The sequence below is a fragment of the Uloborus diversus genome, chromosome 8, assembly GCF_026930045.1.
Source record: "Uloborus diversus isolate 005 chromosome 8, Udiv.v.3.1, whole genome shotgun sequence".
Taxonomy (NCBI): Eukaryota; Metazoa; Arthropoda; class Arachnida; order Araneae; family Uloboridae; genus Uloborus; species Uloborus diversus.
This window is the reverse complement of record NC_072738.1, coordinates 53715390-53728729: the sequence shown is the minus strand read 5'-3', so window position 1 is coordinate 53728729 and position 13340 is coordinate 53715390.

The following is a 13340-nucleotide window of genomic DNA, read 5'->3' as shown; positions in this document are numbered from 1 at the left end:
ATAAGAAATTAAATGTGTGTTATGCTGTGCAGGAAGTTAAAGAGTTCTCGTTTAACGGTTTATCTCCATTTGCATGGAACGACCTTTCCGAGAAGAGTTTAAATCCGTGTCATTTTTACTTCGCATCAAGAACTATTACATCTGATTTTTTTTTTCTTTTGCCTTTGGGAGGGGAGGGGGGCACAGAGTGTACTTCAACTAATCTTGAGAAATGCCTATTTGGTGTCGCAACTTATTTTAAAGTCTGCCTTAGCCTACCTAGGATGTAAGCTTTTAACGTATTTCACTCGAAACTGTAAAAAGTCCACTTAAATCCCAGGGGTCCTCCCCCACCCCCCCCCCCAAAAAAATCAACGGCGCACACCCTCTAAATATCGCGAACCCCCCCCTCCCCCCCAAAAGCAAGAGCCCTCTAAAAATGAAAACAATTCCCCTCAAAACACCCCCTCATAAAAATTTCAATGGCGCAGTCTGTGACATGACCCCCCTCCCCTGATAGGTAGGCACTCTAAGGATATTTTAGATTTTTAATTTCTACCAAATATATTTTGAGCAACTTTTTGGTTAAGCAAAAGAGAGAAACTGAAAATGGTCACTGTGTTGAATCAGCCGTTATTGTAATGCAAAAGACTCTAATTTAACCAAAAACAAAATCAATAAAGGATTGAGAAATTTGCTCTCTCAAATTAAAATACTCAGACCAGCCTCGCACATTTCTTACGAAATCATTACGCACGCACGTGCAGGGGGAAAAAAAAAGAAAAGACGAGCTTTAAGGACGGTTATTAACGCCATTTTCGAATTCTAAAAAAAATCATGAATCGATTCAAGGTGAGCGAGTTTATTTTGCCTTACCAGCAGTGTATGTAATGATGGTAATAAAACAAACACTAATTATGTGTCTCTTTCATGACTCTGAAGTTGTGTGGTCGATTACGAAATTCCTCTGGGATCTTGTTTAATTCTTGGGCATTTAAAATTCACCACTGATAAATTTATGAAATTTTCGTCATTGAACATAAAAAGTGTTTTTCTTATCAAAGTGTGCCAAGGGGATTGTGAAATAATTAAAAACACGAACTATATGAAATATTGTTGCGTTTATAATGTTGCTACACTTATTTTCGGAAATTTATGTTTTGTACTTTCTTCTCCTTCAAGTATGAATTTTATATTTCCACGCACTGTAACAGCTCGTTTATCCGGACTAACTGGCACCAAAGGCAATCCGGATAAGTGAAAATCCGGAAAATAAGGGTAATAAACAAAACACATTCTTAAAAAGGTAGTCTTATATTTTATTATATCAAAAATTAATGATCTGCAACAAATTCTATTGTATCGTTACTCGCAAATATTTTAACACTAGTGGTACCCGCACGGCTTTGCCCGTAGTAGAAAATTAAAAGGTCTTTTGGTTCGCCTGTATATTTACAAATAATGCATGGTGAATTTCTTGCCAACTGGCTTGCCCATGTTACGGTTCCAGGTTATGATAACTTGGTAATTTACTCGTCCATCTTCTGATACGTTCATTTGCTCACCCTTGTTATATTAATTTGCTAGTCCACATTATGTTAATTTGCTCGTCCACGTTATGATAATTGCTCGATAAAATGTTTTTAAAATTGAAGTAAAAAAGAACAAAATCGAATTTTCGAAAAATCGCTTCGAGATGCACACCCCCATGCTACAAACTAATTCTGTACCAACTTCCATGAAAATTGGCCGAACGTTCTAGGCGCTATGTGCGTCACAGAGATCCTGAGAGAGAGAGATTCAGACAGAGATCCGGACAGAGATCCAGACTTTCAACTTATAGTTCAGGTGTCAATGATGTCAAACTGACGCTCCAAGTACGCCATGTTGTTCGGTAGATTAGTACTATAATTTATTGCATGTTCTTTGCAGGAGCTATACGTTTCATAAAAATAAAAACCGAATATTTGGCGTTTGTTCTGCTTTTACTACCATAATTTAAAATTATCTTTTGAATAAAAATAACTTTTCTTTTTTAATTATACAAATTTGATCCAGATAAACTGCAGATCCAAATAAAGGAGGTTTTACTGTACTTTTTAATTTGATAAGGAAGGTTAAACTGTCACTTGAATTCACTTTCCAATTTTAAAAAAAAGAAGAAGAAATGCTTTCTTTTTCTGAATGAATCATAATATTCTTTCATTGAGTGGAGCAATTTTTTAACCCCCTGACGCAGCAAGGGGGGTTGTAAGTTTGACGTTTGTACCTGTGTATCTATATGTGTGTTTGCGGCACCATAGCCTCAAAACGGGTGAATCGATTTCTATAATTCTATTTTTGTTAAAAAGTGACTTGAAGGAGAATGTTTTAATTTTAGCCTGGTCTTGGCTGAACCTTTACTACAAAACTGCAATTTTTTTTGAAATAGTATTTAAAAAGAGGGGGAAAAAGAGGAACTTTCTTTTTTGCTGCTTAGCACTTAACTCACAGGTTTCCTTTCACACTTCTACGAGGTAATTGTCCAAATAAAAATTACACATTATGATCAGGGCCCTACTAATTAAAAGTGAGACCCAAGGCCCACAAAGCTTTGAAGGCCCTCTCTCTATTCTATCATTTGAAAACAAAACAATGTTTAATCTTTGCAGTGTCGGCAGGACCCTTGAATATAGCGCCGTGGGCCCCTGCGCAATTGCATTGGTTGTGCATGCCTAGCACTGCGACTGCTTTTTAATGCTTTTTTCTATAACGTAACACTTTCATAGCTCAAATAAATAGTGAAGAGCGTGTTACCCCTTCCCTCACACAAATGTTCAAAAGAAAAAAGACCAAAAAATACAAGTAACTATACTTAACTTTATATGACATTCTCAAGAAATAAGGCTTTCTTACTCATATGAAACCAACTAAATGAGAGAAATACTATTAAAGTATAAAAAAAGAGGTTTGCTTTCAATTAATAAATCATTCGGGGCCTCTCAGGAAGATGAGGCCCCATGCCTAGTTAGCCTGTGAAGTAATCAGGCCCTGATTATGGTGTAAGTCTTTTTCTATTCTTATTTCTGAGCGCAAGTAAATAAACATAAAATAAAATGTATGTTTCCATAAATTGAATTTTAGATGTCTTTTTCACTTTCGATTAACTATCAAACCTTTTCTTCTTTCCAAACTCATTGTTTAAAAATCGTACTTTCGATTTAGAATCGGCTTGCATGAAACCACATAAATATAAAACCCATTCTGTGCAGTTCCACATTTCTTCCAGAACGGCAAAGAAAGTATAACCTTTTGCGTGACGTACAGTCATCGTGCCCTTGGCCGTATTCTACACCTATGAAGAAATGCAATAGAAAGAAAAATAAACCTCTCTTCAAAGTGTGATCATTTTGTTTTATATCCTAGCAGCAAACAGAGAAGAAAAAAAATATTCCTTCTGATGTCTAAAATTTCCACGCTTCAGCTGCCGCGGGGAAAGTATTAGCTGAATATTGATGTAGCGTGATCTGTGGTGAAGAATCTGTCGCTAAGGCCGAGTCAGTAGAGGATGGGTGTAACGAACGTTAATGATAGATACTACAATCGCCCTTGACCAGTGGCTATATATAACGTGAAGAAGTCATGGCTGATGGAATTTGCATCCGAATCCAGACAACTCGCCTGGAGGAGGGTTTTACTTTCAGGTGACCTTCATAGTGTGTCGTTCAGAAGATTCGATGCCGCAGGTTGGAGTGGGTAATTGGGAATGTAGTAAGGAGTGCAAGGTGGGATGAAGGTAGTATGCTCAGGTTTATGCTTATGTAATTATCAGCTGCTGTTGGCAGAAAATGAAATTTAAATAGTAAGAAGGATGTTATGGGTGAACAGACTTAGGGAGGTTTGGTCGCCCGTCAAAAGGAAGATTGATGTTATTTGGAGGACAAGTGCAGGCTGGGTGGGACAGCTGTGGCAAGTGTACCATGCAAATAGCATTGACTTTAAATGAAAGTTTCAAAAAGGAATGGTTGTTCCAGGTCAACACAAGGAGTCAAAAAGAATTCTGATTATTCTCTAGCTCAGCTGAAATTTTCTCCTGGTAAAAGGCTCATAACAAGCCAGAATTCTCTCCACTGTCGATGTATTTTTTTCTTCAGACCTTACATGGATACGTAATCCTCACATGTGCATGTATTAGCGTAGTAAGATGATACAGTCCTTGCATGTAATCCATAGGCGGATTTACGGGGGTGCCAGGGGGTGCGCCGCACCCCCAAAATTTTTGGTTGGGCTTTGAAAAAAAATTAGTTTAGTATATTTCACTCAGAAACGCAGTTGGGGGAAAAAAATTCATAGCTGCTATACTAGTAAATTTACTTGAATCCAGTGTATCACTCACTACACGTCGCTAGTGAAAGTAATTTTATCCATTTAGGAGAAAAAAAACCTAATAAATAATTTCATGCAAATAAAGAAACTTCTCAAACAATTTATTGTTCAGTGCTGTGTTATTGTATAGAATAATTGCATGTTCTGTAATTGGGTGTTTATTCGTATATCAATACAAGTTCTTCTATTTTAAAACAACAATGGCTAATAAAGTCCCAAAAAAAAAAAAAAAAAACATGGCTATTGCAAGAAACTTGATCAATAAAATCTACACCGAAATCAACCGAAAACCATCAATTTTAAGGTAAATAATCAAAAATTTTTGAAGGAGTACTTCCGGACATTTTGCTGCAGTTGTGCATCCAGGGGGAAAGGGGCACAAGACTGGTGACCCTCCCCACAAAATGCTGAGTAGATGTTTTTTAAAAAATATTCTTTATTATTGAAGAGAAGAAAAGATCTTATTTTGGGAAAACGCAGTTATTTTACGAAAAAGAAAAAGAATGTTGGGGAAAAATCTTATTCTCTTTCAAAAAGAAATATTGACATATAAATTTTTCAACAGCTTCAGATTATTGGCGGCGAATTATGTGCCTTCTCGCACAATCCTCTTTTTTTCATATCTCCCCCTCCTTTTCTTTTTCTTTTTTTTTTCTATTTCGTTTTCATTTTTTCTATTAGTCCTCAAAATGTTTTTTCTCCAAAGCCCTTTCTCCAGTTAAAGTTATTACAGAGTACCTCCAATTTCGTTTCTTGGGCTTCACTTTCGCAAAATTTCCAAGGAAGATCTTCTAATCACCTAAATACATCGAAAATCGTTTAAAATTGCGTTTTTAGAGCTTCAGTTTTGAAAAACTGCAGTGTCCCTAACGTTACGAAATATGGTCTTACACTCATGTGTTACTTACACCATGTAACTTACACCATGACTTCAATTTTGGAAAATATTCGAACAAGGGCCTATGACCCCCCTTTCTCTATTATCATCAAAGAGTTAATATTTTGGTTTTGAAAACTACTATTTCGAAATATTTAAGTGGGATAATCCTTTTTTTTTTTAATACCATGGATTGTTGTAGAAGAACTTCATTTTTAGGACTTCAATTTCGAAAATTTTCCAGGGGAGAGCTCCAGAACACCCTTCCGGTAACAGCATCAAAAATTGTCCTCCGTAGTATTTTTGGAACTTCAATTATGAAAAGTTAAAGAGGTAGCATGGGGGAGGGGAGGGGGTTACGTATTTCTATCTGCTTTTCAACAAACTATTGGAGACAGTCTATGAGTCTCATTCATAACCCAAACTATAAATATGGACTATAATCACATTTATAAGACTAAACTTTCTAAACATAGCCTTGGAGCCACACGTATTTTTCTTGCCTCTAAAATATCACCAAGAACTGTAAAACTGCGTTTTCAAAACTACTATTTCAAATTTTTTCTGGGGCGTGAATCCCATTTCAAACCAGTAGCTAGATTCACCCATTGCTTCTAATATCGACTTTCGTTTAAGACTTTTTCTGCAGTTTGAAATCTTAAGGATTGCTCATCCCCTAATCTTACTAAATATGGTTTACATCGCGTTTTTAGCCTACTTTCCCAGTAAAAGTCAGAAAAAGAAGAAAAAAGCATGAAAGAAGGCTTAATGCATCTTAAAAATATCGTGAAAAACAAAAAAAAGTCAAAAATAAATAAAATAATTAAATGAATATTGAAAAATTAAAAATTGGAAAGTAGGGTATTGAGATGGGGAAAAATGTCTGTCGGTCTGTCTGTCTGTCGGTCTGTCTGTCTGTCGGTCTGTCTGTCTGTCGGTCTGTCTGTCTGTCGGTCTGTCTGTCGGTCTGTCTGTCTGTCCCCCCCTAATAACTTTTGAATGAATAGTCCGATTCGAACAAACTTTTTTTTGTTCGAAAGATCTCGGCGAGGACACCTCATTCCCATATTTCACTTTTTGATTTGAACTATTTTTTGTTCAATTTTGAACAGTTCAAAAAAACTTAACATTAGCGCCTACGGGGAAATTCAAAGCAATTCCGAACTGTGAGGCGAATTTGCTTCAAACAAACTTTGTAGGAAAAAGCTTTTGATAAAAAACTTGTATATAAGATATCTTTTTGATTTGAACAATTTTCCGTTCAATTTTGAACAGTTCAAATCCCTTAACATTAGCGCCTACGGGGAAACTGAAAGTCAATGTAGATTCCGTACTTGAAGGCGGATTTACTTCAAACAAACTTTGTCGGAAATAGCTCTTGACGACCAACTCCCGACTCCGACTCCGAGAATTTAGGGGGACCTGACACTGACTCTGACTCCTGTTCCCGACAATTAATCGGACTCCGACTCCCCGACTTCGACTCTGACTTCGTAGCTTTGGCAAACATTTATACACGGAGGACAAATGACTGACTCCGATTCTTGGATATTTGACTCCGACTCTTTTATCCCAAAATGAGATTGACTCCGACTCCGACTCCGCTGCTGTGGTTTTAACTGTGAAATAATTATTGTTGATATGATTTGTTTTTATTTTCACGCTAAAGTTTTAATTTAGGTGTTTAGTTTTCGGTGAATAAACTCGTAAAATATGCGCAGACGATTTTTTTTTTTTTTTTTGACAATGAAAATTATTTCTTTAAGTTGACATTTTTTTTTTTTTTTTTTTATTTTGGTAAGTGCATTAATTCGTTTAAAAAATTATTTTCGGCAACAGGGGAAAAAGAAACGATTTTTTTTTATATGATGCATTTATTTTAATGAACTTATTATTATTTTTTCGTTTTGAAAGCTGTTAAAAAAATTTTTTTTAATGGAAAGAAGTGTATTAGCTGCTTTGTTTAAAAGGTGCTGCTATTTTATTTGTTCGTTTTTTTGAAGAAAAGTAAGGAATATTTTATTCCTAGAAATCAGCTTAAAATATTAAAAAATATATGTTTGAAAAAATTTGCGATTTTAGCTATTTTTGAGAATATTGATCAGGTACTAGAAAGTAGTATGGGTATACGGGAAAGTAGGCTCGTCTAGTTCTAGACGGAACTTCTTGTTTAAACTTCAAAGTGTGTCCCGCCCTAAAATTATTTTCTGATTTCGCCACTGCCTTGTTATTCCGGGAATACCCCCCCCCCTCAAATCCCTGTTATTGTTGCACCTACAAATATTTCGGCCTAAATCCGCCTATGTATACATTCTTGGCTTGGAATTCGGCTTAAAACAGGGAACTCTGAGTGGGTTTTAAGCCCCAAACCTCTCTGCCTCTCACGGCATCCATGCGTCTAAGTCAGTGATACCCAACCTACAGTCCAACAAGCTGAACCACGTGGCCTGTGGTGTTGTTCAATGTTACAAGTCAAAAAAAAAAAAAAACGATTAGTCACAAATTTGGAGCCAAATATTCAGAATTTTTTTTTTTGGAAACAGAACAGATGCGATCTTTGCATTTATAAATTAACCATCACGTAACGATAATAACAACTTTTGGCTTGTATTATTCTTTTTCTTCCACACTTTCACTTGTTGTCTGGAAAATTGTTATATATTTTATAATTTAATATGTTTTCTGGCACACGAGATTCATCATAATATAAGGTATGGCCCTCGGATAAAAAAAAAAGTTGGACACCACTTCTCTACTAATAAAAGTACATATCCGCAAACAGAGTTTTCCTTACCTCATTATCTCGTCGATATGCCTATATATTTTTCATATCAAATACTCTACCTGTCTGTCAGTCTGCGCACATGGTATTGCTGATATACTTCTTAATCTTTCGGGATTATTTCTATAGCTGAGATTCTTGGTAACCTTTCCAACTGTCACCAACTTTTCTGATGCCAAAATTTTTGGCGTTGCCAGAATAAAACGTTTTTGCCTAAAATTTGGCGATAACACCAAGATTCCGATCATTGAAGCATCCTCGTCGTTTCTTGCAACATACGTAAATTTTGCAAGGCAGCTTTCTTCTTTGTTCTATTAAAAAAAAAACTTATAAAATCCTTATATCTTTCAGACGTGTTTTCAACAAGTTAGGAATATTCATCAGCCATGCATGTTCCTGTCAAGCCACATCGTGAATGTATGAAAAATGAAGTTTTTTTTATGCATGGACATCGAATTGCCTATTGTTAAAGGAATGAAACAACAATTTGATGTTTAATAAGGGAATACAATTGCGTGCCACTAAGTCTAAATACTATTATAATGCATTGTTCGACTATCTTAACTTTCATTTAGGTTGTCAATTCCGTGTAAAGTTACAAAACAATGTCTGAGACGGTTTTATGGTGTAATTTTGGATGGTGATCTTGTTATTTGTCTCAAAATATTCCCAACAATGGAACAATCTGAAAATGAAATGTGCTCTGCTACGTTTGCTTTGCTAGTTTACTTTACGTGTCTGTTGACTTGATTTATAGACTGCAGAATTTAAGGGGAAAATTGTCTGCCCAGTCAGTGATTAAAGCCAACTTTGGATTGCATAAAAAAAATGTTTAATGTTATATATTTTTTCGTTTTGTTTCAATATGAAGAAAAGATAAATGAAATATGAAAAGTTATTAGAAAACTTTTACGTCATAAAGGTTTTGGTTCTAATCAAACAAGACTCATTACCAAAAGGATTCTCTAATTTTCTAGTCAAATCTCTGCCACCAAATCTCTAAAATTTTAACCGAACTACATGTAGTATGTAATTTTTGTGAACTAATCTAAAGAGACTGTACACCAACTCGCCGTAGACGGCGAGATCAAGACGAATAGTTTTATTTTAATAGATGCATCAATATTTTAAAAGTATTTTTTTCTGAAAGAGCAGCCTTAAAAACATAGGATCTGTCCATTTCTAAAATAATTTGAGAAAGTTTAATATCTTTAAAAATTATTTTAGTCGATGCGTTGATTCAATTTCATTTTTTACGCTTCTGCACATGACATCACAAGTGATGAAATGCCATTCATTGATGCCATTCGCGCAGAGCACAATATTTAATTCGCATCTTTACTCACATATACTGGCACCAATATGTTTGATGGCAAGCGTCGTGCGCAATATTTCATTCGCCTCTGAATTATCATAACCTGGGAACGCGGTAGACAGGAAGCGTAAGCATTCAGCGTGCCAGCGGAGTACTCGAGCAAGTTCATCACTTGTGACGTCATAAAGATCACGCCTTGTTTGAAAAATCGACATTTAAAAAAATTAATTAAAAATAGAATGTTTAGAAAATAAAAAATTTTCCTCGCTCCATGTTTTTTTTTTTTTTTGCTCATTCTATCAAATTCAGTGACTAAAAGCTAAAAGTTGTACTTTTGACTGATAGAAACAGCCCCATTACATTGAAACTTTATTCGTGTTCTTCAAATGCTTCACTGCATTAACTTTAAGAACATGACTTTTACTTCTATATAATAACACAAAAAAATTCAAGATTTCGAGAAACAATGGTTAGATTCGGAATCTAACATGTTTTCGAAACAACGATATTATGTGGTTTTTTCCCTTCATATTTCTATCAACAAGTATTTGCAATTAAAGCTATAACTCAGTCTAAAAAACATATGTTTATAATGTTCATTGGATAAATTTAACTTTTTTAGCTCAACTCAATTCGATTTTTGTTTCAATATACCGTCAGCATTATAAGCTTGTGTTATTCAATAAAAATGTAGCTTCAATCGGCCATTTTTTATATTTTTGTTATTATTTTGCTTTTTATCAATGCAAAGTTTTAATGTTTAAAAAGTAATACTTCAAAGCAATTATCAGCATAAAGAATAAATTAAATATAGCCTTACAATTATATCCGCAATGTTTCTTGAATAAATGCATTTTTAAACAGAAAATTTCAGTTCCTAAAATGTTTCCCCATTAAAAAAAAAATGAACTTTTCAAAAGCAATGAAAGTTTAAACAATATTCAGATGAATAATACTGAATTTGTCTACATTTAATAACATTTTAGTTGAAAAATCATAACATTAAATGAAGTTAACTCTTGAAAAAAATCATCTTTGGCATTTAAAATATCTTAAAACCTAGGGTTTTATGATTGAAACCAGGTATATTTATTTATATCATTGCATACTCTGACTAAGAGATTGAGTTAAAATATTACTGGAAAGATGATAAAATAAAACTAAATTACAAAGCATAATTCAATTGCAAAACGTTTCTAATAAAATTTTTAATAAAATACTTTCCTCAGTGCTGTAAGTTACACGTGTAAGGATTTCACTTTCACACGTGTAATGTGTTTTCATCTATGTGCTCTTATTATGTGCTGAAAAAGGTTCCTATCCACCGTGAGACACGTGTCCGAAATTCGTATAGCTATTGGTGAAATTTCAATTTTGTTATTACATTTTTACAAACAAAATATTACAACATTTCAAAACTTGGGATATTTTCGTTTGCATAATTTATTATAATCCTCGAAAACAAATTCTGAACTATGTTTCCACAAATGATGTCAAATATGTTTTCCCTGTTTCAATTTAAAGAATACTTTATGTGCTTGAGTGAATGCAAAGTAGAAAAATATTTACAAGATAGTTGAACAAATGCACATTAATCTTGTGGTTTAACATTGAAATGCGCAAAAAGAATCTCAAAATTCCAGATGTCAAAATTAAGCTCACATCTACATTTCGCTCCCATGATTCTAAAAATGGCAACTGGAGTGTTGCCAGAAGAAGGTGCTGTAATTCTTATGCTTCAAATAACATGCTTTATTCTAATAAAAACTTCAACATAACTTATCTTTTATTGTTCGAAAACTCAAATTATGACATATTTTTCCAAAAAGAATAACTGTAGATAAAAATATTTATTGTACAAATGCATTTACAAAATGAATTTTTTTGAGTTTTGTTTCGAATCGTAAATAATTTTCCGTATCGTTCTTACGTAACAGTCCAGTTTATTGTAGAGAAAAACGCGAATCTGAGTTGTTATGTCTTTTTGCCGATGTTATGTGGAATAGTTGATAAAATGCATTGAGATTTTGCGCTCAATGAACTGCATCTATTGAAATGAGAAATTGTTAAGCATTAATTCAAAGTGTTCTGTTTTTAATAGTAAAACAGTAAGATTTATATTGAAGAACAGGTGCGCAATTAAAGTGGGGTTACAGTCAGAGAAATTAATTTTCCGTTGGAGTAGAACAATAAGCTGGAAAAAGAATAGATTATCTTTTAAATACGCTTTCTATTATTATTATTTTTTGTTTGTTTGTTTGTTTTTAACCAAAAACAAATATTTTCATTAAAATGCGACAGTACTATACTAGTTTAGTAACATGATACTGTAAATTCCGAATAATTGGCTGAAAAATATAGATTGGTCACGTATGAGAGAGTTCCGTATACTATCCGCATAACAACAAAACGAAAAAAAAAATGAACTTATAAATGCGCTGAATTTTTCCTGGCCCAGTGATATCATTTTGAACTCGAATAAGCGATTATCTTTGAGAATGGATTACTCTTCCCCACATCTCTCTCTCTTTTGTCAAACACCCCGATGGGAGGTCAGAGTGACCTCCCAAAATTTCTTTATTCGGCAAATTTTGTCTGACGATTCGGCTGAAACATCATCATTCGGCAAAATATGGAGTTCTATTCGGTAAAATTATCATCATCCGGTGAAATTCGGATTGCTATTTGGCAAAATGACCATTATTTGGAAAAATTTAGAGCTTTATTTAGCAAATTGAGATTTTCTGCCCTCCCAAAATTTTAAGTTCAGGGCGATCTTGACCTCGAACTATAATTGCGTCAGTGATAGCGATGTATTTTTTGTACTCCGGCGTTTTAATTTTTTACTTAAAAAAACATTTGGCGTTTCTAAAACACTTTGCTTTTACATTTTCTATGTTATTAATCAAATACTTTTTACTCACTGCAACAATATTTTATTCATGCAAATAAACTTTTTTTTTTTTTTTATGACGACGCGTCTTTATGTAATGTACTGAAAATTGATCAAAAGTGATAAAAGAATAAAAAAATAATTAACTGCTACAGAAATAATAGGGTTAGAACTTCGCGACCTTCTTAGAACGATCACCTAGTAATTTAATAACAATCTGTCATTATGTAGACGTCACCACCCCAAGAGGGTTCAATATATGAGGATAAAATGACGTTGAAGGGAGCAGGAGAAATCATTTGCGAGCGAGAACTTTTTTGTTATAAAAGATATATTATTGCGTTATTTAGTCTTCCAGTGGGTTGATTGCATTAATAGTATTCCATGAGCGAAAATCAGAAGTAAAGCATGAAGTTACTAAAATGAGGTTTGTATCTAGTTACGGTCGTCAAATTACTTTTGGTAGAATTCATGTGAATTCAACAAGGGCTGTAACATGATGGTCTCGGATTTTTTTGAATTTAATACATGTTAAAATTCATAAATTAAGAAATACGTTTTTTTTTTTTTTTTTTTTTTTTTTTTTTTTTTTTTTTTTGCCCAAAAAAATTCCTAGGCCGAGATACAGGCCGCCAAAGATGGCGGTACTGTTATGATTTCTCACTTGGGATGTTCGACAAAATCTTTAAAGTACATTATCTCAGGAACGGTAAAACATATTATATTGCGGTTTCTTTTATTTAAAAGGATATTTTTTTCTTGTTTAAAAACATAAACAATATTTTGAAATGTGTGCTTTAGTTTTTTTCCCAGTCTTTTGAAAAAAAAAGTTTAAAATAATGATTTTGATTTTTCTCAAATGTGTCAATTTTAAAATTTTCCTTTTTTTAAAAACAGTTTATTAGTACTACTGAGCGCTACGTTTCCTGAAAAGGAGAGCTTCCAATTTTTCGTTTAACAGATTTTAGAGGCATTTGAAAAAAATGAGGGTTTTTAAGGAACTCTTTACGTAATTGCAGACCTGAAAATTCAAAAAACTTTTTCGCAACAAGTGTCCAGAAAACACTTTTAATTAAGTTATATAGGGAAATTTTCATTTTGAGTCGCCATTTTATTCAGGATATGAAAT